Source organism: Argopecten irradians, chromosome 10 (assembly GCF_041381155.1).
Source record: "Argopecten irradians isolate NY chromosome 10, Ai_NY, whole genome shotgun sequence".
Taxonomy (NCBI): Eukaryota; Metazoa; Mollusca; class Bivalvia; order Pectinida; family Pectinidae; genus Argopecten; species Argopecten irradians.
The window spans coordinates 2,994,710-3,018,484 of NC_091143.1; the positions used below are offsets into that span (position 1 = coordinate 2,994,710).

General features: G+C 40.2%; 1 pseudogene; it reads left to right on the plus strand.

Moving 5' to 3' along the window:
* On the plus strand, positions 1-22,935 carry LOC138334036 (uncharacterized; annotated as a pseudogene).
* The last annotated feature ends 840 nt before the right edge of the window (positions 22,936-23,775 follow it).

Below are 23,775 nucleotides of genomic sequence, written 5' to 3' on the forward strand. Positions count from 1 at the left end.
ATGACAGAATCAGGTATCGCCTTGTATGAAGAGTCTCGTCACACAACACAATTAATAAAGATAAAAAAAATTGACTACATCATTCAGTCATCACAGAAGTTTGATCTTGCTCAGAGTCAGCAAATTATTGATGATCTACAAAAACTCCTTGCTCGCTATGAGAGGAAATCTAAGAAGTTTGAATTATTCTTACAAGGAACTCAAACTGAACAAAGTGCAAATGAGGAGTCTGCACATCAACTCAATCTCTCAGCCTTTCGTGATAAAGTAGGGTACTACATAGAACATATGAAATCCATATTGCCTACCAGATCACAAGTATCTAGTAAACATTCACAAAGTAGGATGTCCGCATCTAGCCGTCAAACAGAAATGTTGGTTAAACATACCTCAAAAGTGGGAGAGGACAAGTCATCGCATGAAGTTTGCACAAGAGGAGGCAGAGTTAGTAAAACAAGAGGCAGTCTTGAAGGTATAAAGGGTCCCACCCATCCTACCCCAAGGGGGTCAGAGCCAAAATTTATACAAGTTCTGTTCCCCTTCCCCCAAGGTTGTTTGTGGCAAAATTTGGTTACAATCCATGCAACTCTAGGACAAGTAGCGATTTATAGGATTTACCCCACATTCCCCTATTGGGCCTCACCCCTCCTGCCCCAGGGGGTCAGAGCCAAAATTTATACAATTTCTGTTCCCCTCCTCCCTAGGATGTTTGCGGACACATTTGGTTACAATCCATGCAGAACTCTATGATAAGTAGCGATTTATAAGATTTACCTCTATTTCCCCTATTTGGCCCCGCTCCTCATGCCCCCGGGGGCTCAGAGCTAAAATTTATACAATTTCTTTTCCCCTTCCCCCAAGGATGTTTGTGGCCAAATTTGGTTACAATCCATACAGAACTCTAAGACTAGTAGCGATATAAAGGAAATGTTGACTGACGGACGACGGACCATGACATAAGCTCACCGGCCCTTCGGGCCAGGTGAGCGAAAAATGAATTGGAAGAAGCCGAGAATGGCCTCAGTTCAATTCAAATGTCATTACATCACGGCCTGTTAATCATCAGGTCTCCACAGTGCTTCACGCCCTGGTATTGCGTCACAGCCTGCTATCGCATCCTGTCCTGTTATATGACTTGTAGTTTTGGCCCTAAATGACCTTAGTTGTCAATGGACCGTGAAACACAAACAGACAAAATCAACAGTTCCTAATCTTGCCACCAATACATGTATATGCAGTTGTAATGCGACATTAACAACAAGAAGTCGACCGGACACGACTCTCAATGTTTGACAAGTTTTCAACTTTTGTAGAACAATTATTTACGGCCCAATGTCTTCGATATGTGGTGGTAAGAGCTTTTCCTCGTCTAAGGACTCGTTCACACTGGAGACTCTGACACTGACACATACAACCAGCGAGTGAAGACATCACAATCGGCTACAGACTTTGTTAACTAGCAGTGTTTTTGTAAATTGTGAGAGAATGAGATTTAGTAAACCTGTATGACCATGACGGAGTTCACTTATTATAAGCCTGTACGCGTGGCGTTTATATTCGGCATTAAGGCATGCGACTCGACCCCAAAAATTTAGGTTAGGTCATATTCTCGAGTTGTTCTCCATTTTACATTTAGTATCAAGTATCTGAGTTGTATGTTTGTTTGTTTGTTTGATTAATTAACGTCCTATTAACAGCTATGGTCATGTAAGGACGGCCTCCCATGTATGCGGTGTGTTGCGTGTATGTTGTGCGAGGTGCATGTTTTGAATTGTATGTGATGCAGTTTTGTTTTGGTCAGATAAATAGGTACTAACAGTTCAAAAGGCAAACTTGAACTTTATTTTTTTACTCAGCAAACTTTATTTTAAAGAAACTTCTTCATTTTACAAGTCAGTTTAGTATCACAATATCATATCTTATTATAATTAGACTGATCATGATATATGCAAGCGATATGAATAGCTTATTTTATGCTGCGACACAACTATTTAAAATACTTTATTAATTTTCCTCGTATCCATTTATGGGGCCCTTTAGTAGCCAGTTTAGCTGCTCTCTGATTGTCTGGTTATTTTTAGACAGTCTATGCGAGAAAACATTTTCAGCAGCGCCATTTTGTCCCGCAGCTTTGTGCATCATTTAATTTAAACTTGGTGATTTCATAGACAATTTTAAGAAGTCTTTATATTGTATTGGTGAATTCTTTCCATGAAAAACCTGGATGATCGCACATAGGGTGAAGTTTGGAGCGGACACTGGAGCTTCAGCTTAGACAACGAAACTAAGTATACAATGATGAAACTTGTCTGAGTAAATATCTGGTACAACACACGCCACCCCCCTAACTCTAACCCTAACCCTGCAGGTAAGGAGATGAAACTTGTCTAAGTAAATATCTGGTACACACGCCACCCCTAACTCTAACTCTAACCCTGCAGGTAAGGAGATGAAACTTGTCTGAGTAAATATCTGGTACACACGCCGCCCGCCCTAACTCTAACGGCCTAACCCTGCAGGTAAGGAGATGAAACTTGTCTAAGTAAATATCTGGTACACACGCCACCCCCCTAAACTCTAAACCTAACCCTGCAGGTAAGGAGATGAAACTTGTCTGAGTAAATATCTGGTACACACGCCACCCCTAACTCTAACCCTAACCCTGCAGGTAAGGAGATGAAACTTGTCTTAGTAAATATCTGGTACACACGCCACCCCCTAACTCTAATCTAACCCTAACCCTGCAGGTAAGGAGATGAAACTTGTCTGAGTAAATATCTGGTACACACGCCCACCCCCTAACTCTAACCCTAACCCTGCAGGTAAGGAGATGAAACTTGTCTAAGTAAATATCTGGTACACACGCCACCCCCTAACTCTAACCCTAACCCTGCAGGTAAGGAGATGAAACTTGTCTAAGTGAAATATCTGGTACACACGCCACCCCCTAACTCTAACCCTAACCTAACCCTGCAGGTAAGGAGATGAAACTTGTCTAAGTAAATATCTGGTACACACGCCACCCCTAACTCTAACCCTAACCCTGCAGGTAACGGAGAGATGAAACTTGTCTTAAGTAAATATCTGGTACACACGCCACCCCCTAACTCTAACTCTAACCCTGCAGGTAAGGAGATGAAACTTGTCTAAGTAAATATCTGGTACACACGCCACCCCCTAACTCTAACCCTAACCCTGCAGGTAAGGAGATGAAACTTGTCTAAGTAAATATCTGGTACACACGCCACCCCCTAACTCTAACTCTAACCCTGCAGGTAAGGAGATGAAACTTGTCTAAGTAAATATCTGGTACACACGCCACCCCCTAACTCTAACCTAAACCCTGCAGGTAAGGAGATGAAACTTGTCTAAGTAAATATCTGGTACACACGCCACCCCCTAACTCTAACCCTAACCCTGCAGGTAAGGAGATGAAACTTGTCTAAGTAAATATCTGGTACACACACGCCACCCCCCTAACTCTAACTAACTCTAACCCTGCAGGTAAGGAGATGAAACTTGTCTAAGTAAATATCTGGTACACACGCCACCCCCTAACTCTAACCCTAACCCTGCAGGTAAGGAGATGAAACTTGTCTAAGTAAATATCTGGTACACACGCCACCCCCTAACTCTAACCCTAACCCTGCAGGTAAGGAGATGAAACTTGTCTAAGTAAATATCTGGTACACACGCCACCCCCTAACTCTAACTCTAACCCTGCAGGTAAGGAGATGAAACTTGTCTTAGTAAATATCTGGTACACACGCCACCCCCTAACTCTAACTCTAACCCTGCAGGTAAGGAGATGAAACTTGTCTAAGTAAATATCTGGTACACACGCCACCCCCTCTAACTCTAACCCTGCAGGTAAGGAGATGAAACTTGTCTAAGTAAATATCTGGTACACACGCCACCCCCTAACTCTAACCCTGCAGGTAAGGAGATGAAACTTGTCTAAGTAAATATCTGGTACACACGCCACCCCCTAACTCTAACTCTAACCCTGCAGGTAAGGAGATGAAACTTGTCTAAGTAAATATCTGGTACACACGCCACCCCCTAACTCTAACTCTAACCCTGCAGGTAAGGAGATGAAACTTGTCTAAGTAAATATCTGGTACACACGCCACCCCCTAACTCTAACCCTGCAGGTAAGGAGATGAAACTTGTCTAAGTAAATATCTGGTACACACGCCACCCCCTAACTCTAACTCTAACCCTGCAGGTAAGGAGATGAAACTTGTCTAAGTAAATATCTGGTACACACGCCACCCCCTAACTCTAACCCTGCAGGTAAGGAGATGAAACTTGTCTAAGTAAATATCTGGTACACACGCCACCCCCTAACTCTAACCCTGCAGGTAAGGAGATGAAACTTGTCTAAGTAAATATCTGGTACACACGCCACCCCCTAACTCTAACTCTAACCCTGCAGGTAAGGAGATGAAACTTGTCTAAGTAAATATCTGGTACACACGCCACCCCCTAACTCTAACTCTAACCCTGCAGGTAAGGAGATGAAACTTGTCTAAGTAAATATCTGGTACACACGCCACCCCCTAACTCTAACCCTAACCCTGCAGGTAAGGAGATGAAACTTGTCTAAGTAAATATCTGGTACACACGCCCCCCCTAACTCTAACTCTAACCCTGCAGGTAAGGAGATGAAACTTGTCTAAGTAAATATCTGGTACACACGCCACCCCCTAACTCTAACCCTAACCCTGCAGGTAAGGAGATGAAACTTGTCTAAGTAAATATCTGGTACACACGCCACCCCTAACTCTAACCTAACCCTGCAGGTAAGGAGATGAAACTTGTCTAAGTAAATATCTGGTACACACGCCACCCCTAACTCTAACCTAACCCTGCAGGTAAGGAGATGAAACTTGTCTAAGTAAATATCTGGTACACACGCCACCCCCTAACTCTAACTCTAACCCTGCAGGTAAGGAGATGAAACTTGTCTAAGTAAATATCTGGTACACACGCCACCCCCTAACTCTAACCCTAACCCTGCAGGTAAGGAGATGAAACTTGTCTAAGTAAATATCTGGTACACACGCCACCCCCTAACTCTAACTCTAACCCTGCAGGTAAGGAGATGAAACTTGTCTAAGTAAATATCTGGTACACACGCCACCCCCTAACTCTAACTCTAACCCTGCAGGTAAGGAGATGAAACTTGTCTAAGTAAATATCTGGTACACACGCCACCCCCTAACTCTAACCCTAACCCTGCAGGTAAGGAGATGAAACTTGTCTAAGTAAATATCTGGTACACACGCCACCCCCTAACTCTAACCTAACCCTGCAGGTAAGGAGATGAAACTTGTCTAAGTAAATATCTGGTACACACGCCACCCCCTAACTCTAACTCTAACCCTGCAGGTAAGGAGATGAAACTTGTCTAGTAAATATCTGGTACACACGCCACCCCCTAACTCTAACCCTAACCCTGCAGGTAAGGAGATGAAACTTGTCTAAGTAAATATCTGGTACACACGCCACCCCCTAACTCTAACTCTAACCCTGCAGGTAAGGAGATGAAACTTGTCTAAGTAAATATCTGGTACACACGCCACCCCCTAACTCTAACCTAACCCTGCAGGTAAGGAGATGAAACTTGTCTAAGTAAATATCTGGTACACACGCCACCCCCTAACTCTAACTCTAACCCTGCAGGTAAGGAGATGAAACTTGTCTAAGTAAATATCTGGTACACACGCCACCCCCTAACTCTAACCCTGCAGGTAAGGAGATGAAACTTGTCTAAGTAAATATCTGGTACACACGCCACCCCCTAACTCTAACCCTAACCCTGCAGGTAAGGAGATGAAACTTGTCTAAGTAAATATCTGGTACACACGCCACCCCCTAACTCTAACCCTGCAGGTAAGGAGATGAAACTTGTCTAAGTAAATATCTGGTACACACGCCACCCCCCCTAACTCTAACCCTGCAGGTAAGGAGATGAAACTTGTCTAAGTAAATATCTGGTACACACGCCACCCCCTAACTCTAACTCTGCTAGTGCATGCAGGTAAGGAGATGAAACTTGTCTAAGTAAATATCTGGTACACACGCCACCCCCTAACTCTAACTCTAACTGCAGGTAAGGAGATGAAACTTGTCTAAGTAAATATCTGGTACACACGCCACCCCCTAACTCTAACCCTAACCCTGCAGGTAAGGAGATGAAACTTGTCTAAGTAAATATCTGGTACACACGCCACCCCCTAACTCTAACTCTAACCCTGCAGGTAAGGAGATGAAACTTGTCTAAGTAAATATCTGGTACACACGCCACCCCCTAACTCTAACTCTAACCCTGCAGGTAAGGAGATGAAACTTGTCTAAGTAAATATCTGGTACACACGCCACCCCCTAACTCTAACCCTGCAGGTAAGGAGATGAAACTTGTCTGAGTAAATATCTGGTACACACGCCACCCCCTAACTCTAACTCTAACCCTGCAGGTAAGGAGATGAAACTTGTCTAAGTAAATATCTGGTACACACGCCACCCCTAACTCTAACCCTAACCCTGCAGGTAAGGAGATGAAACTTGTCTAAGTAAATATCTGGTACACACGCCACCCCCTAACTCTAACCTAACCCTGCAGGTAAGGAGATGAAACTTGTCTAAGTAAATATCTGGTACACACGCCACCCCCTAACTCTAACTCTAACCCTGCAGGTAAGGAGATGAAACTTGTCTAAGTAAATATCTGGTACACACGCCACCCCCTAACTCTAACTCTAACCCTGCAGGTAAGGAGATGAAACTTGTCTAAGTAAATATCTGGTACACACGCCACCCCCTAACTCTAACTCTAACCCTGCAGGTAAGGAGATGAAACTTGTCTAAGTAAATATCTGGTACACACGCCACCCCCTAACTCTAACTCTAACCCTGCAGGTAAGGAGATGAAACTTGTCTAAGTAAATATCTGGTACACACGCCACCCCCTAACTCTAACTCTAACCCTGCAGGTAAGGAGATGAAACTTGTCTAAGTAAATATCTGGTACACACGCCACCCCCTAACTCTAACTCTAACCCTGCAGGTAAGGAGATGAAACTTGTCTAAGTAAATATCTGGTACACACGCCACCCCCTAACTCTAACTCTAACCCTGCAGGTAAGGAGATGAAACTTGTCTAAGTAAATATCTGGTACACACGCCACCCCCTAACTCTAACTCTAACCCTGCAGGTAAGGAGATGAAACTTGTCTAAGTAAATATCTGGTACACACGCCACCCCCTAACTCTAACTCTAACCCTGCAGGTAAGGAGATGAAACTTGTCTAAGTAAATATCTGGTACACACGCCACCCCCTAACTCTAACTCTAACCCTGCAGGTAAGGAGATGAAACTTGTCTAAGTAAATATCTGGTACACACGCCACCCCCTAACTCTAACTCTAACCCTGCAGGTAAGGAGATGAAACTTGTCTAAGTAAATATCTGGTACACACACGCCACCCCCTAACTCTAACTCTAACCCTGCAGGTAAGGAGATGAAACTTGTCTAAGTAAATATCTGGTACACACGCCACCCCCTAACTCTAACTCTAACCCTGCAGGTAAGGAGATGAAACTTGTCTAAGTAAATATCTGGTACACACGCCACCCCCCTCTAACTCTAACCCTGCAGGTAAGGAGATGAAACTTGTCTAAGTAAATATCTGGTACACACGCCACCCCCTAACTCTAACCCTGCAGGTAAGGAGATGAAACTTGTCTAAGTAAATATCTGGTACACACGCCACCCCCTAACTCTAACTCTAACCCTGCAGGTAAGGAGATGAAACTTGTCTAAGTAAATATCTGGTACACACGCCACCCCCCCCTAACTGTAACTCTAAACCCTGCAGGTAAGGAGATGAAACTTGTCTAAGTAAATATCTGGTACACACGCCACCCCCTAACTCTAACTCTAACCCTGCAGGTAAGGAGATGAAACTTGTCTAAGTAAATATCTGGTACACACGCCACCCCCTAACTCTAACTCTAACCCTGCAGGTAAGGAGATGAAACTTGTCTAAGTAAATATCTGGTACACACGCCACCCCCTAACTCTAACCCTAACCCTGCAGGTAAGGAGATGAAACTTGTCTAAGTAAATATCTGGTACAACACGCCACCCCCTAACTCTAACTCTAACCCTGCAGGTAAGGAGATGAAACTTGTCTAAGTAAATATCTGGTACACACGCCACCCCCTAACTCTAACTCTAACCCTGCAGGTAAGGAGATGAAACTTGTCTAAGTAAATATCTGGTACACACGCCACCCCCTAACTCTAACTCTAACCCTGCAGGTAAGGAGATGAAACTTGTCTAAGTAAATATCTGGTACACACGCCACCCCCTAACTCTAACCCTGCAGGTAAGGAGATGAAACTTGTCTAAGTAAATATCTGGTACACACGCCACCCCCTAACTCTAACTCTAACCCTGCAGGTAAGGAGATGAAACTTGTCTAAGTAAATATCTGGTACACACGCCACCCCCTAACTCTAACTCTAACCCTGCAGGTAAGGAGATGAAACTTGTCTAAGTAAATATCTGGTACACACGCCACCCCCTAACTCTAACTCTAACCCTGCAGGTAAGGAGATGAAACTTGTCTAAGTAAATATCTGGTACACACGCCACCCCCTAACTCTAACCCTAACCCTGCAGGTAAGGAGATGAAACTTGTCTAAGTAAATATCTGGTACACACGCCACCCCCTAACTCTAACTCTAACCCTGCAGGTAAGGAGATGAAACTTGTCTAAGTAAATATCTGGTACACACGCCACCCCCTAACTCTAACTCTAACCCTGCAGGTAAGGAGATGAAACTTGTCTAAGTAAATATCTGGTACACACGCCACCCCCTAACTCTAACTCTAACCCTGCAGGTAAGGAGATGAAACTTGTCTAAGTAAATATCTGGTACACACGCCACCCCCTAACTCTAACTCTAACCCTGCAGGTAAGGAGATGAAACTTGTCTAAGTAAATATCTGGTACACACGCCACCCCCTAACTCTAACTCTAACCCTGCAGGTAAGGAGATGAAACTTGTCTAAGTAAATATCTGGTACACACGCCACCCCCTAACTCTAACTCTAACCCTGCAGGTAAGGAGATGAAACTTGTCTAAGTAAATATCTGGTACACACGCCACCCCCTAACTCTAACTCTAACCCTGCAGGTAAGGAGATGAAACTTGTCTAAGTAAATATCTGGTACACACGCCACCCCCTAACTCTAACTCTAACCCTGCAGGTAAGGAGATGAAACTTGTCTAAGTAAATATCTGGTACACACACGCCACCCCCTAACTCTAACTCTAACCCTGCAGGTAAGGAGATGAAACTTGTCTAAGTAAATATCTGGTACACACGCCACCCCCTAACTCTAACTCTAACCCTGCAGGTAAGGAGATGAAACTTGTCTAAGTAAATATCTGGTACACACGCCACCCCCTAACTCTAACTCTAACCCTGCAGGTAAGGAGATGAAACTTGTCTGAGTAAATATCTGGTACACACGCCACCCCCTAACTCTAACTCTAACCCTGCAGGTAAGGAGATGAAACTTGTCTAAGTAAATATCTGGTACACACGCCACCCCCTAACTCTAACTCTAACCCTGCAGGTAAGGAGATGAAACTTGTCTAAGTAAATATCTGGTACACACGCCACCCCCTAACTCTAACTCTAACCCTGCAGGTAAGGAGATGAAACTTGTCTAAGTAAATATCTGGTACACACGCCACCCCCTAACTCTAACCTAACCCTGCAGGTAAGGAGATGAAACTTGTCTAAGTAAATATCTGGTACACACGCCACCCCCCTAACTCTAACTCTAACCCTGCAGGTAAGGAGATGAAACTTGTCTAAGTAAATATCTGGTACACACGCCACCCCCTAACTCTAACTCTAACCCTGCAGGTAAGGAGATGAAACTTGTCTAAGTAAATATCTGGTACACACGCCACCCCCTAACTCTAACCCTAACCCTGCAGGTAAGGAGATGAAACTTGTCTAAGTAAATATCTGGTACACACGCCACCCCCTAACTCTAACCTAACCCTGCAGGTAAGGAGATGAAACTTGTCTAAGTAAATATCTGGTACACACGCCACCCCCTAACTCTAACTCTAACCCTGCAGGTAAGGAGATGAAACTTGTCTAAGTAAATATCTGGTACACACGCCACCCCCTAACTCTAACTCTAACCCTGCAGGTAAGGAGATGAAACTTGTCTAAGTAAATATCTGGTACACACGCCACCCCCTAACTCTAACTCTAACCCTGCAGGTAAGGAGATGAAACTTGTCTAAGTAAATATCTGGTACACACGCCACCCCCTAACTCTAACTCTAACCCTGCAGGTAAGGAGATGAAACTTGTCTAAGTAAATATCTGGTACACACGCCACCCACCCCCTAACTCTAACTCTAACCCTGCAGGTAAGGAGATGAAACTTGTCTAAGTAAATATCTGGTACACACGCCACCCCCTAACTCTAACTCTAACCCTGCAGGTAAGGAGATGAAACTTGTCTAAGTAAATATCTGGTACACACGCCACCCCCTAACTCTAACTCTAACCCTGCAGGTAAGGAGATGAAACTTGTCTAAGTAAATATCTGGTACACACGCCACCCCCTAACTCTAACCCTGCAGGTAAGGAGATGAAACTTGTCTAAGTAAATATCTGGTACACACGCCACCCCCTAACTCTAACTCTAACCCTGCAGGTAAGGAGATGAAACTTGTCTAAGTAAATATCTGGTACACACGCCACCCCCTAACACTAACCCTAACTCTAACCCTGCAGGTAAGGAGATGAAACTTGTCTAAGTAAATATCTGGTACACACGCCACCCCCTAACTCTAACTCTAACCCTGCAGGTAAGGAGATGAAACTTGTCTAAGTAAATATCTGGTACACACGCCCACCCCCTAACTCTAACTCTAACCCTGCAGGTAAGGAGATGAAACTTGTCTAAGTAAATATCTGGTACACACGCCCACCCCCTAACTCTAACTCTAACCCTGCAGGTAAGGAGATGAAACTTGTCTAAGTAAATATCTGGTACACACGCCACCCCCTAACCTAACTCTAACCCTGCAGGTAAGGAGATGAAACTTGTCTAAGTAAATATCTGGTACACACGCCACCCCCTAACTCTAACCCTGCAGGTAAGGAGATGAAACTTGTCTTAGTAAATATCTGGTACACACGCCACCCCCTAACTCTAACTCTAACCCTGCAGGTAAGGAGATGAAACTTGTCTAAGTAAATATCTGGTACACACGCCACCCCCTAACTCTAACCCTAACCCTGCAGGTAAGGAGATGAAACTTGTCTAAGTAAATATCTGGTACACACGCCACCCCCTAACTCTAACTCTAACCCTGCAGGTAAGGAGATGAAACTTGTCTAAGTAAATATCTGGTACACACGCCACCCCCTAACTCTAACTCTAACCCTGCAGGTAAGGAGATGAAACTTGTCTAAGTAAATATCTGGTACACACGCCACCCCCTAACTCTAACTCTAACCCTGCAGGTAAGGAGATGAAACTTGTCTAAGTAAATATCTGGTACACACGCCACCCCCTAACTCTAACTCTAACCCTGCAGGTAAGGAGATGAAACTTGTCTGAGTAAATATCTGGTACACACGCCACCCCCTAACTCTAACTCTAACCCTGCAGGTAAGGAGATGAAACTTGTCTAGTAAATATCTGGTACACACGCCACCCCCTAACTCTAACTCTAACCCTGCAGGTAAGGAGATGAAACTTGTCTTAGTAAATATCTGGTACACACGCCACCCCCTAACTCTAACTCTAACCCTGCAGGTAAGGAGATGAAACTTGTCTAAGTAAATATCTGGTACACACGCCACCCCCTAACTCTAACTCTAACCCTGCAGGTAAGGAGATGAAACTTGTCTAAGTAAATATCTGGTACACACGCCACCCCTGGTACACACGCCACCCCCTAACTCTAACCCTGCAGGTAAGGAGATGAAACTTGTCTAAGTAAATATCTGGTACACACGCCACCCCCCTAACTCTAACTCTAACCCTGCAGGTAAGGAGATGAAACTTGTCTAAGTAAATATCTGGTACACACGCCACCCCCTAACTCTAACTCTAACCCTGCAGGTAAGGAGATGAAACTTGTCTAAGTAAATATCTGGTACACACGCCACCCCCTAACTCTAACTCTAACCCTGCAGGTAAGGAGATGAAACTTGTCTTATTAAATATCTGGTACACACACGCCACCCCCTAACTCTAACTCTAACCCTGCAGGTAAGGAGATGAAACTTGTCTAAGTAAATATCTGGTACACACGCCACCCCCTAACTCTAACTCTAACCCTGCAGGTAAGGAGATGAAACTTGTCTAAGTAAATATCTGGTACACACGCCACCCCCTAACTCTAACTCTAACCCTGCAGGTAAGGAGATGAAACTTGTCTAAGTAAAATATCTGGTACACACGCCACCCCCTAACTCTAACTCTAACCCTGCAGGTAAGGAGATGAAACTTGTCTAAGTAAATATCTGGTACACACGCCACCCCCTAACTCTAACTCTAACCCTGCAGGTAAGGAGATGAAACTTGTCTAAGTAAATATCTGGTACACACGCCACCCCCTAACTCTAACCCTGCAGGTAAGGAGATGAAACTTGTCTGAGTAAATATCTGGTACACACGCCACCCCCTAACTCTAACTCTAACCCTGCAGGTAAGGAGATGAAACTTGTCTAAGTAAATATCTGGTACACACGCCACCCCCTAACTCTAACCCTGCAGGTAAGGAGATGAAACTTGTCTAAGTAAATATCTGGTACACACGCCACCCCCCCTAACTCTAACCCTGCAGGTAAGGAGATGAAACTTGTCTAAGTAAATATCTGGTACACACGCCACCCCCTAACTCTAACTCTAACCCTGCAGGTAAGGAGATGAAACTTGTCTAAGTAAATATCTGGTACACACGCCACCCCCTAACTCTAACTCTAACCCTGCAGGTAAGGAGATGAAACTTGTCTAAGTAAATATCTGGTACACACGCCACCCCCTAACTCTAACTCTAACCCTGCAGGTAAGGAGATGAAACTTGTCTAGTAAATATCTGGTACACACGCCACCCCCTAACTCTAACTCTAACCCTGCAGGTAAGGAGATGAAACTTGTCTAAGTAAATATCTGGTACACACGCCACCCCCCCCAACTCTAACCTCTAGAAACTGTCCTAACCCTGCAGGTAAGGAGATGAAACTTGTCTAAGTAAATATCTAGTACACACGCACGCCACCCCCCAACTCTAACTCTAACACTGCAGGTAAGGAGATGAAACTTGTCTAAGTAAATATCTAGTATACACGCCACCCCCTAACTCTAACTCTAACCCTGCAGGTAAGGAGATGAAACTTGTCTTATAATTAAATATCTAGTACATACGCCACCATCACAGAGGACTACAGCGGCCCCAAATAAATTTGGATCGTACTTAAAAGACAATAATTGATAATATCCGATGAAGCCAAAAGTCGATTTTTGTGGAGTAAGAGTGAATTGAAGCAAAATGTTCATATAGAGCACAGGTACTTATAACGTAGGTTGTGAGAAAGTCTGCTATACATGTGAACTAATACTACAGGTATAAATGTAAGAGGTACACCTGCCTCTACAAAAGTCACCCGTATTCCGTCAAACATGGATAAATATGTATTTAATACCAATATATTCATAAATACATTTTCTACATGGAAAACACAACACAAAATACGTAATAATATATTAACATACCTTTATTTCACTACGAACGTGGAAAATGCAGTCAGATTTTCTCACTATCCACTGAAATCTAGGTTAAACACGTTTGTGTGGATATTGTGTGCCCCGGACCCGGACTGGAAACCCCATATACCCAGTGCCTGTACTATAAAAGCTACAGTATTAATGTGGCAACGGTCAAGTACAACATTAGAGTCTCCAATTAGATTAGGTTCTTTATTTGATGATACATGTATCTCAGTTATAGGTACTCCTAAGAATCTAAGCTGTTAAAGGGACATTTCACTCAGGGTTATTTTTTACATAACCAAGAAGCAAAATGTGGCATAAATGATCTAATTTCCATTAGAACAGTGTTTTTGTCGATATAAGTACAAAATTTAATGTTCACTTAAAATGAATTGTCCTTAAACTTAACGTACACAGAGTCCGGGTACAGAATTTCAGTGCAATATCGGGTAATGGCGGGTACAACAAAACCTACCCATGACGGATTATATGAACAAGAGTCGAGTGCTGGTGATTCCTCGCCTACATGTAGTTGTTGAATTTGTTGATTAATGGCAGAGATAGCCTATTTGTATTTGCAATGGGAAAATGTCACCAAAAAGTGAATTGATTGCATACAAAATTTGTTCCAAGGGAATATGAGTGCATTTGACCTACATGTACATGTAGATTTCAGTGGGATGGCTTGTACATAGTGTTATATCTCTGTCACTCAGCTGACGGAGCATGCTTCTTTGGCTCAGTCAGTAGAGCCGTAGTTTTTCACACCGGAGACCCGGGTTCGATACCTGGTTGGGGCACGCGACAGGAATGTGTACTTTCCCTGTTCTTCTACAGTATAACGACAGTGAGAAAATCTGACTGGAATTTCCATGTTCATAGTGAAATAAAGTTATGTTAATATATTATATCGTATTTGAAGTTGTCTTTTTCACATAGAAAATGTATTATTGGATATTTTGGAATTAAATTTGTACATATTTGTATCCATGTTTGACGGAATACGGGTGACTTTTGTAGATGCAGGTGCACCTCTTACAAGCGAGCCGTTGGTTCTCTTGTCCTTTTATAATAAACAGTAGACTTTCTCACAACCTACGTTACAAGTCCCTGTGGCCAAGAGGACAAATGCTCAACAATATATTAACGCCTGTCCGTCCGCCCGTGACCGACAACTTTATAGTCGGGCAGACAATTTTTGCCATATAGCTGATGGAGCTTTCACTGCTTCGTCATCCGTCATATCAATATCGGTTAGCTCTAAGGTCAGTTTCCGTGGAAATTTAAACACATAAAACCACTGACAAGGTCACCAAACGTCGAGGATTTTATCCTACAGATTAATTACGGCTTTCTGCAAAAAGTACGTTTTCAAAATTGGATAAAATACTTGAAACTTCCTACTGGATTTCTATAAAGAGTTTTTGTATAGTCTTACACTGACCTGTTGTTATCCCGCTATCTCCTTGTCATTTCTGCATTCCAACTTATCACCTAATCTTCTCAAGGTGCATGAGCTTGCTTATAATATCAGCGACAAACTCGTCTCGTACCTGATAAACAATTGAGGGGCCATCTCAAAAGCTCTCACACACTGTCACAGATAAGGCTGAAGATAATAAAAGTACTTACACATTATATACCATTAAGGCCATACTGACCCGTCTCTTTCGCCATATAAATGACGATTTATCATATACACGGGACCATCTGTAAATGTCTCTAGTATGGTCCATATCTTGTTTGAGTCAAGGTCAATATATGTATAGGAGAAACACTTCAAACTGTGGAATAGTCAAGAGCATGAATTGTTAGAGGCCCCGTAATTCTCATACTTAAAACATGGAACCGAATGTCACTTGTACTTTCCACTATTACACTCCCTTACTACTAACCTTCAGACCTATTCATGATTCATTCCATTACCTCATTCGGAGATCAAGAATCATGATTTGCATGATTTTTGAAAGATCCATGCACAGGTACTATATGGAACTTTCTGAAACATTTACTCAGTTTAGTTTTCACTTTTCAACATGGAGGACCATAAATATGTAGCTCTGTATGCAAATTGGAATACAGTAATGATGATTTTTGGATATAAACTGGAAGTGTTTTGGGTAAAAGTCTTTTCCCATGCAGCACAGGCCTTTGAGGAAGATACCAGTTAATCAAAATTTAGAGGGGAAACACAACAAAATATTAACCCAATATTTTGGATCATAATACTACCGGCACAAATTACACAATAAAAAGTGAAATTATGTGGCAAAAGAGTGTGTTTTAATAGTATTCCTTGGGAATAATTATCTGCATGAAACGTGTTGGGATGTTAATTTGTTTGATATATGCCATTTTTATAGAATATGAAGTGATTTGGATAACGAAATATGGAAAAATCATGTGAAGCATCTGTAATTTTATTTTGGCAGAACATTTTTGCATTTGCCTCATGGGATTTAATCTTGATATCTCTCTTCTGGATTTATTAATGTGAATTCTTTTCTGGATTATGGATACAATGGCTGTGAAAGAAATGATTTATTTTGGAATGAAGTGATGAAAATTGTATATATAGGTATCATGAAAATAAGTTTACAAATACATCAACGTTGACAAGTACCTGGGTTAATCTGTATTCCACACCTTTGATTTAAAGAATGAGGATGTATTTCTGAGTACATGCTAAGCTATATTCACCAGTCTATACACTTACCTTCAACTGTGGAATATTTACCTTTTCCCGTGGGATAGTTCACAAACTATTCCACAGCGAAAGGTAACTATTCCACAGTAGTAGGTGATAATAGTAGACTTTGCTTTGACTATACCTCAAGCTATAACAATAGATGACATCACAGCCATGTTTTAACTAAAGTTTGTCCCTGTGAATACTTAGTATTCTTTAAGCAAATCTAGATTGTTAGCTGTAACATATCAAGTTTTACCGGATTACGGAGAACTGGTAAACATTAAATGATGTATAGCGGATATTGTCCTTCTGAACCTTCTGAACATGAAACTTTTAAACGAAGAGAATTCATTCTTCTATTACAATGTCACAACACGGGTCCATTTTAATGGTTGAAGCATTACTCTAAGTCTAGTGATTTAGTAACGGTTAGCGGTACAACAGACGAAAACAGTCGGGACTAAATGGTATGTCACTAGATATATATAGTGAGCACATTCTACATAAAGCAATCTTATACAAAATTGATCTTACGCTAAAGAAAAGATATTATGAAATATCCCAATCTTGTATATTTAAGCAATACATTATGTATGTTGACATCCATACGTACCTTATGATAGGATGATAATATGATAAGACCCTTTCATAAGTGGATATGAAGGATAGGGATATTCTACCAGAGGGTCACAAAATGCAGTAAACCCGAGGCTTGCCGAGGGTTTTGCAACATTTTGTGATCCCGAGGGTAGAATATCCCTATTCTTCATATCCACTTATGAAAGAGTATTTTTCTTTCACACCTTGACGTTTTTGAAATAAATTCGAAGAAATCCACAACTGGAAGTCAATTTTCCATACATGCAAAATAACGTGATATTTTCAACACAAGTTCCGTTGCTTGCATCTTTTATAGTAAAACCAGTCAATTTTGTGAAAAAAAAGTTAAAACTTTACCGAGCAAATAGAGATTTTGTTGACGCCGTGACTTCACGAGGCTTTATTGCATGGGTAACCATGCAATACAGCCTCAGGCAACATGTGTGTATTGCCCTAGACCAGACAGTATTACACCCGTAGATATGAAAGAAATGATATTACACATTGTAAAAGGTATGTATGGCTTATAATATATTTGATATTCAAATTGAAGTACACGACCTCAATTAGTTCAGATAAATGATAAAATATTTTATATCACCGTGAAAATATTTGTTCACGATTTCAAAAAATCTGTAACATCTTTAGAAATAATAATTTCTGAAAACAAAAACTCTTTCGAAACCAAAATTTAACGTCTGAATACTTCCAACGCCAATATTGACATTTTTGGCCATTGTTTTTGTTTTAAAAAGCCATAGAGCATTTTTATGTTTATGTTTCTCATAAAGACGAACATATTCTCAGTAAATGCGTAGTAAGTGTGTTCTTTAATTTTTCATAATTTATGCATATTTTGGATGGTTACTACGGCAACTACACAGTAGAGTCAGATATGTACTAAAGTACAACACCTTAATCACTAAATAACAGTTTTGAAAATTTCAAGGATTTTGGGGCTAAAAAGGGCCCAAACCAAACATAGTCCTTTGTTTTCAACATATACTCGAATACATAAACTCACGATCAAGGGCTCCTACTGACATGGATTTTTTTTTTTTTTTTTTTTTTTTTTTTTGTTTTTTTTTTTGTGAAAGTTTGTATCTCCCTACAATAAAGTAGTAAACTGTTAATATTCCTGATTCGCGCGGTTTTACAATTTATAAGTTTAATTTCATTTAGCGCACACACTGTAAATCTTATCTTCTTTTATTCTGTCTTGTTTTTGCTTGTATCTGATATCTCTCAATGGGAGAAATAAAATGACGATGACTCCTTATGAAAGATGGGCGGTTACCAAGAAAATACGATCTTTACCCCCCCCCCCCCCCCTCTCACCGACGGGAAAACGATGTTATATTTCCCTATCATGTGATGTACTATAAGACTCTTTCATGTGTAGATATGAAGGATAGGGATATTCTACCCGAGGGTCACAAAATGTAGTAAAACCCGAGGCTTGCTGAGGGTTTGCAACATTTTGTGATCCCGAGGGTAGAATATACCTATCCTTCATATCCACTGATGAAAGAGTATTTTTCTTTCATACCTCGACGTTTTATTGCAATTTTACAACTATAATATCCCGCCATTTTGAAATAGTTTCGAAGAAATCAACGATTGAAAGACAATTTTTTATTACGTGATATTTTCAACAAAAGTTCCATTGTTTGCATTTTTATAGTAAAAGCATCAAGTTTGTGAAAAAAATGTTAAAATTTTACCGAGGAAATAGAAATTTTGTTGACGACGTGACGTCACGAGGCTTTATTGCATAGGTAGCCATGCAATACAGCCTCAGGCGGTATGAGTGCATTGCCCTAGACCAACCAGTATTACACCCGTAGGTATGAATTTGACATCACTACGGAAACGTATATGGACCTCTACTAGCTGTGTTTACACAAGTAGAGGTCCATATACCAAGTAGAGGTCCATATACGTTTCCGTACATCACCTATTATCTCATGATATTTGTCGATATGATAATCTCGCCAAAATTATCACGATAAGTCGACTTATTATGATAATCAAGTCGACTTGCCGTGATTGTAAAGTCGACCTTTCGTGATAATTAAGGCGACAAACTTATCATAAGTCGACATGTAAGTAATCTTGCTAAGGCGACATAAATAACTAATTCTGAAACAGTAACCAAAATATAGGTCGCCTTATCAACTTAGTAATAATATGTTGACTTACAGATTTCAGATTTTATTCCACTCTCAGACATACAAGTATGTAACGGGAGGTCACTATACATAATATGTTGACTTACAGATTTCAGATTTTAGTAACGGGAGGTCACTATACATAATATGTTGACTTACAGATTTCAGATTTTATTCCACTCTCAGACATACAAGTATGTAACGGGAGGTCACTATACATAATATGTTGACTTACAGATTTCAGATTTTATTCCACTCTCAGACATACAAGTATGTAACGGGAGGTCACTATACATAATATGTTGACTTACAGATTTCAGATTTTATTCCACTCTCAGACATACAAGTATGTAACGGGAGGTCACTATACATAATATGTTGACTTACAGATTTCAGATTTTATTCCACTCTCAGACATACAAGTATGTAACGGGAGGTCACTATACATAATATGTTGACTTACAGATTTCAGATTTTATTCCACTCTCAGACATACAAGTATGTAACGGGAGGTCACTATACATAATATGTTGACTTACAGATTTCAGATTTTATTCCACTCTCAGACATACAAGTATGTAACGGGAGGTCACTATACATAATATGTTGACTTACAGATTTCAGATTTTATTCCACTCTCAGACATACAAGTATGTAACGGGAGGTCACTATACATAATATGTTGACTTACAGATTTCAGATTTTATTCCACTCTCAGACATACAAGTATGTAACGGGAGGTCACTATACATAATATAGTGCATTACAATAGTTTTTGTTTTGTTTTCAAAAACTTACATATATTTGTCAGAACAGTAATGTTACATATAGTAAACAGGCCTTTCATTTTGATAACACTATGGTTTCTATAATAGTAACTTGGTATATACATTTCTCGTAAACGTTTCACCATTTCATTACTGCATTGAAACAAATAATGATATTCGTTTCCAGTACCAGTAAAATATAGATTACAAGTTCTAGTTACTTCAGGGGTCCCAGTCCATCTTCCAGTTTCTATAGGTACATGTAAGTGCAGATTCTTTATGATGACTTAATTATCACGATAGGTAGGTCCTTGTTCACCATGACTTGAGTTTAGAGGGGTTGAGTGGGGATTCTAACGACAGACATCAATCAAACGTCCAAATAAAGAAGGATCTGGAGGAGCAATTCCAAAAGGGGATAATAATGAACAAGCCTGGATCTGACTTGTGCAACGTATTTGGGCCTTCTTTTGTTGTGATAAATCATAGTCTAAATGACTTTAAAAGGGCGACATGACGAGTTCCTTGTTGACTTAGCGACATGTTTTATACGACTTAATCACTAAAACCCACATTTTGTCGATGCTAACAAACACGACATTTAATAGATACACGACGGGCGACTTGGTGCTAAGTCGACATTTACCGATAAAGATATAAAGGCGACTTACCCAAGTCGTCCATTTTACAAGTTATAACACCATGTCGACATGAACAAATCGACTTGTCTTGGAAACATATGAAGTCGATATCCTGAATATTGCCTGATTGTGCAATAGCCCAACTTACTCAGTGTGCAATCATCAATAGCCGAAGAATGACAAAGGTGAAAGAAAGATGGGCTTCCAAAAGGTATATTAAACTTAACCTGTGAGGCTGTGAATACAGTGTAATAATGTGAATACCATTCAAATTAATGTGGAACCGTATGCAAATTTACTACAATCAATAATTACTATTTGTCAGGAATATTATTGCTGTTATATATGCGGTATTCCCCATATTGGTATGCCAATTTAGTTCAAAATGTTATTTTCTGATTACAATCCTTCATTGTAATTCTGTTTTAAAATACATTTTGAAATGTGTTATACATTTGACGGAGAAACAACATTGAACTAAATAATACAATTATTATTTATAATCACAGGATTAACACCATTTTCGAAATAGTTTGTCCTCTAAATAATTTAGATCTATCTAATAACCTGACGGCATGTTTGGCGTTTCATACTTGTACTGTGAGGTTATAGCTGTTTATGAAAGTGTTAAAAATAAGATGTTTCTTTTCCAGTTCCTGATATTGCTGAATTGCTTTGTACTATCGCAGACTGTTTTTCCATACCCAGGAGATAATGCGCCGATTGATGATCTTCTCAGGTGCTACTTTGGACTGATACCATAATCAAAGTTCAAGAGGTCACGAAAAGACAGTGTTTAAAATATTCTCAAAATTGGTCAATATGAAAATATATTCTAATTAAAATATTTTAAATGGACAGACGTGTTGTATTTATCCATTTATATCCGCTTTATTTCAGCAACTGCTATTGTTTAGTCGGTTGTCCATAGTAACACACCGGAAGCCCACTATTTCCCGCTAATTCAAAGGCTGTTCCATCAAAAGGTAGTTTGCTATATGCAGACGTATAAGTTTTAGTTTCATACTTTATTTTTATCTAATTTCTTTTTAAAATGGGAATGACGAGTTAAAATGTAAATATAAGCATTGGCTGTCATATTTTTGACATGCATTGTTGTGTAACATACATTGGGTGTTCTAGCATATCTATCATGTTGCGCTAACGCGCACCATTGGCCATGCTAGAACACCCAGTGTTTGTTACAAAAGAATGCGTGTCAAAAATATGACAGCCTATGCTTAATTAATAATCTGTACAGAGAGGCCTTCTGTAATTTAGGCTACAAAGCATTGTGGAGGTTACTCAAAGTTGTTCTTGGGATACGTTCGTTTCCGAATACCGTGAGGACATACTGAGGCATCATTGACGTAAAAGGAGTGCATCTGAGATCAAGACGGTGTTTACGACGGAAATTATACTGTAGTAAAGGTCCTTATTATCTCATACATATTGATGGATACGATAATCTTAAACCGTTTGGTATAGCGATTCATGGAGCTCTTGATATATTTTCACGAAAAATAGTATAAAAGCTGGGCTTTCTTACAACAATCCAAAGTTAATTGAAAATCTGTACCTAAAGTTCATCGTCCAGTTGGGAAGGGTTCCGCGCCGAGTAAGAGATGCTGGAACTGCGAATGTTTTAGAGGACTTAACAGATCAGTTTTAGAATGCATGATGCTGATGAGATGGCAGGCAATACGGAGTTCCATTACTGGCAGATCAAGTTGCAATCAACGAATCGAACGTTTATGGGGCATTTTGCGATTTACATTTACTGACTTACTCCAGAGTTTAATTTTCGAGGCATGAGAGTTAGCGGTATGTTCGATAGAACAAACCCTCTGCATATTGAATGCACGAGTTTTTGTTTTTTGTCTCTCATTCAAGAACAATTGGATATATTTGTCCTAAATTGGAAGGCACATCGAATCAGAACCCAGCGACACCTTAATATACATCAAACCTCATGGAATCCCAGATGTACTATACAAAATATATATCAACCTGGAATCTATTAAGCTTATGGCCGCTCTCATCCTACCCCACTAAACCTGTCTTTATTATTAGTTGTTTAAATTTGTTTTGTCAAATACATCCTAACCTGCGTATATTAGGCAGGTTTAGCGGACTACTCTCATCTACTCCCGTGTGCTTTGGAAACCATAGACGCAGTCCTCAGGGGTTGTACAGATGATTTTTTTTTATATAAATTATTAAATTGACAGCTGTAATTAGAAGTGACAAATTAAAAACATGGCTTGCATAGAGGATATTGATGAGCTTTTCGTTGCTTTGATAAAGATGTTCAATTATTTATCTCATCCACATAATTAAAATGTCTATGAATAGATAATTATCGCATAATTAAAAAAAAAAAGATGATAAAGTAAGGTTGTGTTTAAAGCTTAAGACATGGCGATATCTACTGCCATTTATTTATATTTCTTTCACGTACATGTTATTAGGGTAAATGTAATAAGACAAGTTATTTGAACACTATTATGACGTCACATGTAGAAATGACTATTGAAATGAATACTGTATGGATATACCGGAACCGCCGCTTGGAGATTAAAATTTTACCGATACACGTAAAAAGACTTTAAAAAATCATTCATTCATAATGCTTCCGTAAAATCAATGATGATTAATTTTAAAGTCACAGTATATTATTTCTATGGTCAGTATAAATCATGGACAATGTTGATTAAAAAATAGTTTACTCCTTAGTTTTACATTATAAACTTATTTCAATCAATTATTTAAGCATAAAATTGTCTTCATATAGAAATTATGGTCAATATAGATTCCATAGCTCTAAAGTTACAGACACGCGCGCTTTATGAGATAATTGTCTGTAATGCACTGGAATTGGAAAATGGTTTATTACTTATATTTACATCATTAACTCATTGTGTCATTAACATTGCTTAAGTTTGATCAGGAAACCCGTTTATCAACGACGATTTAATCCACAAGATGGAACAGCTATTTTGTCGGTGATCAGTTGAAGTTACCATTTCAACATAAGTGACGTCATAAACGTCTCGTTTTGGGTGTCCG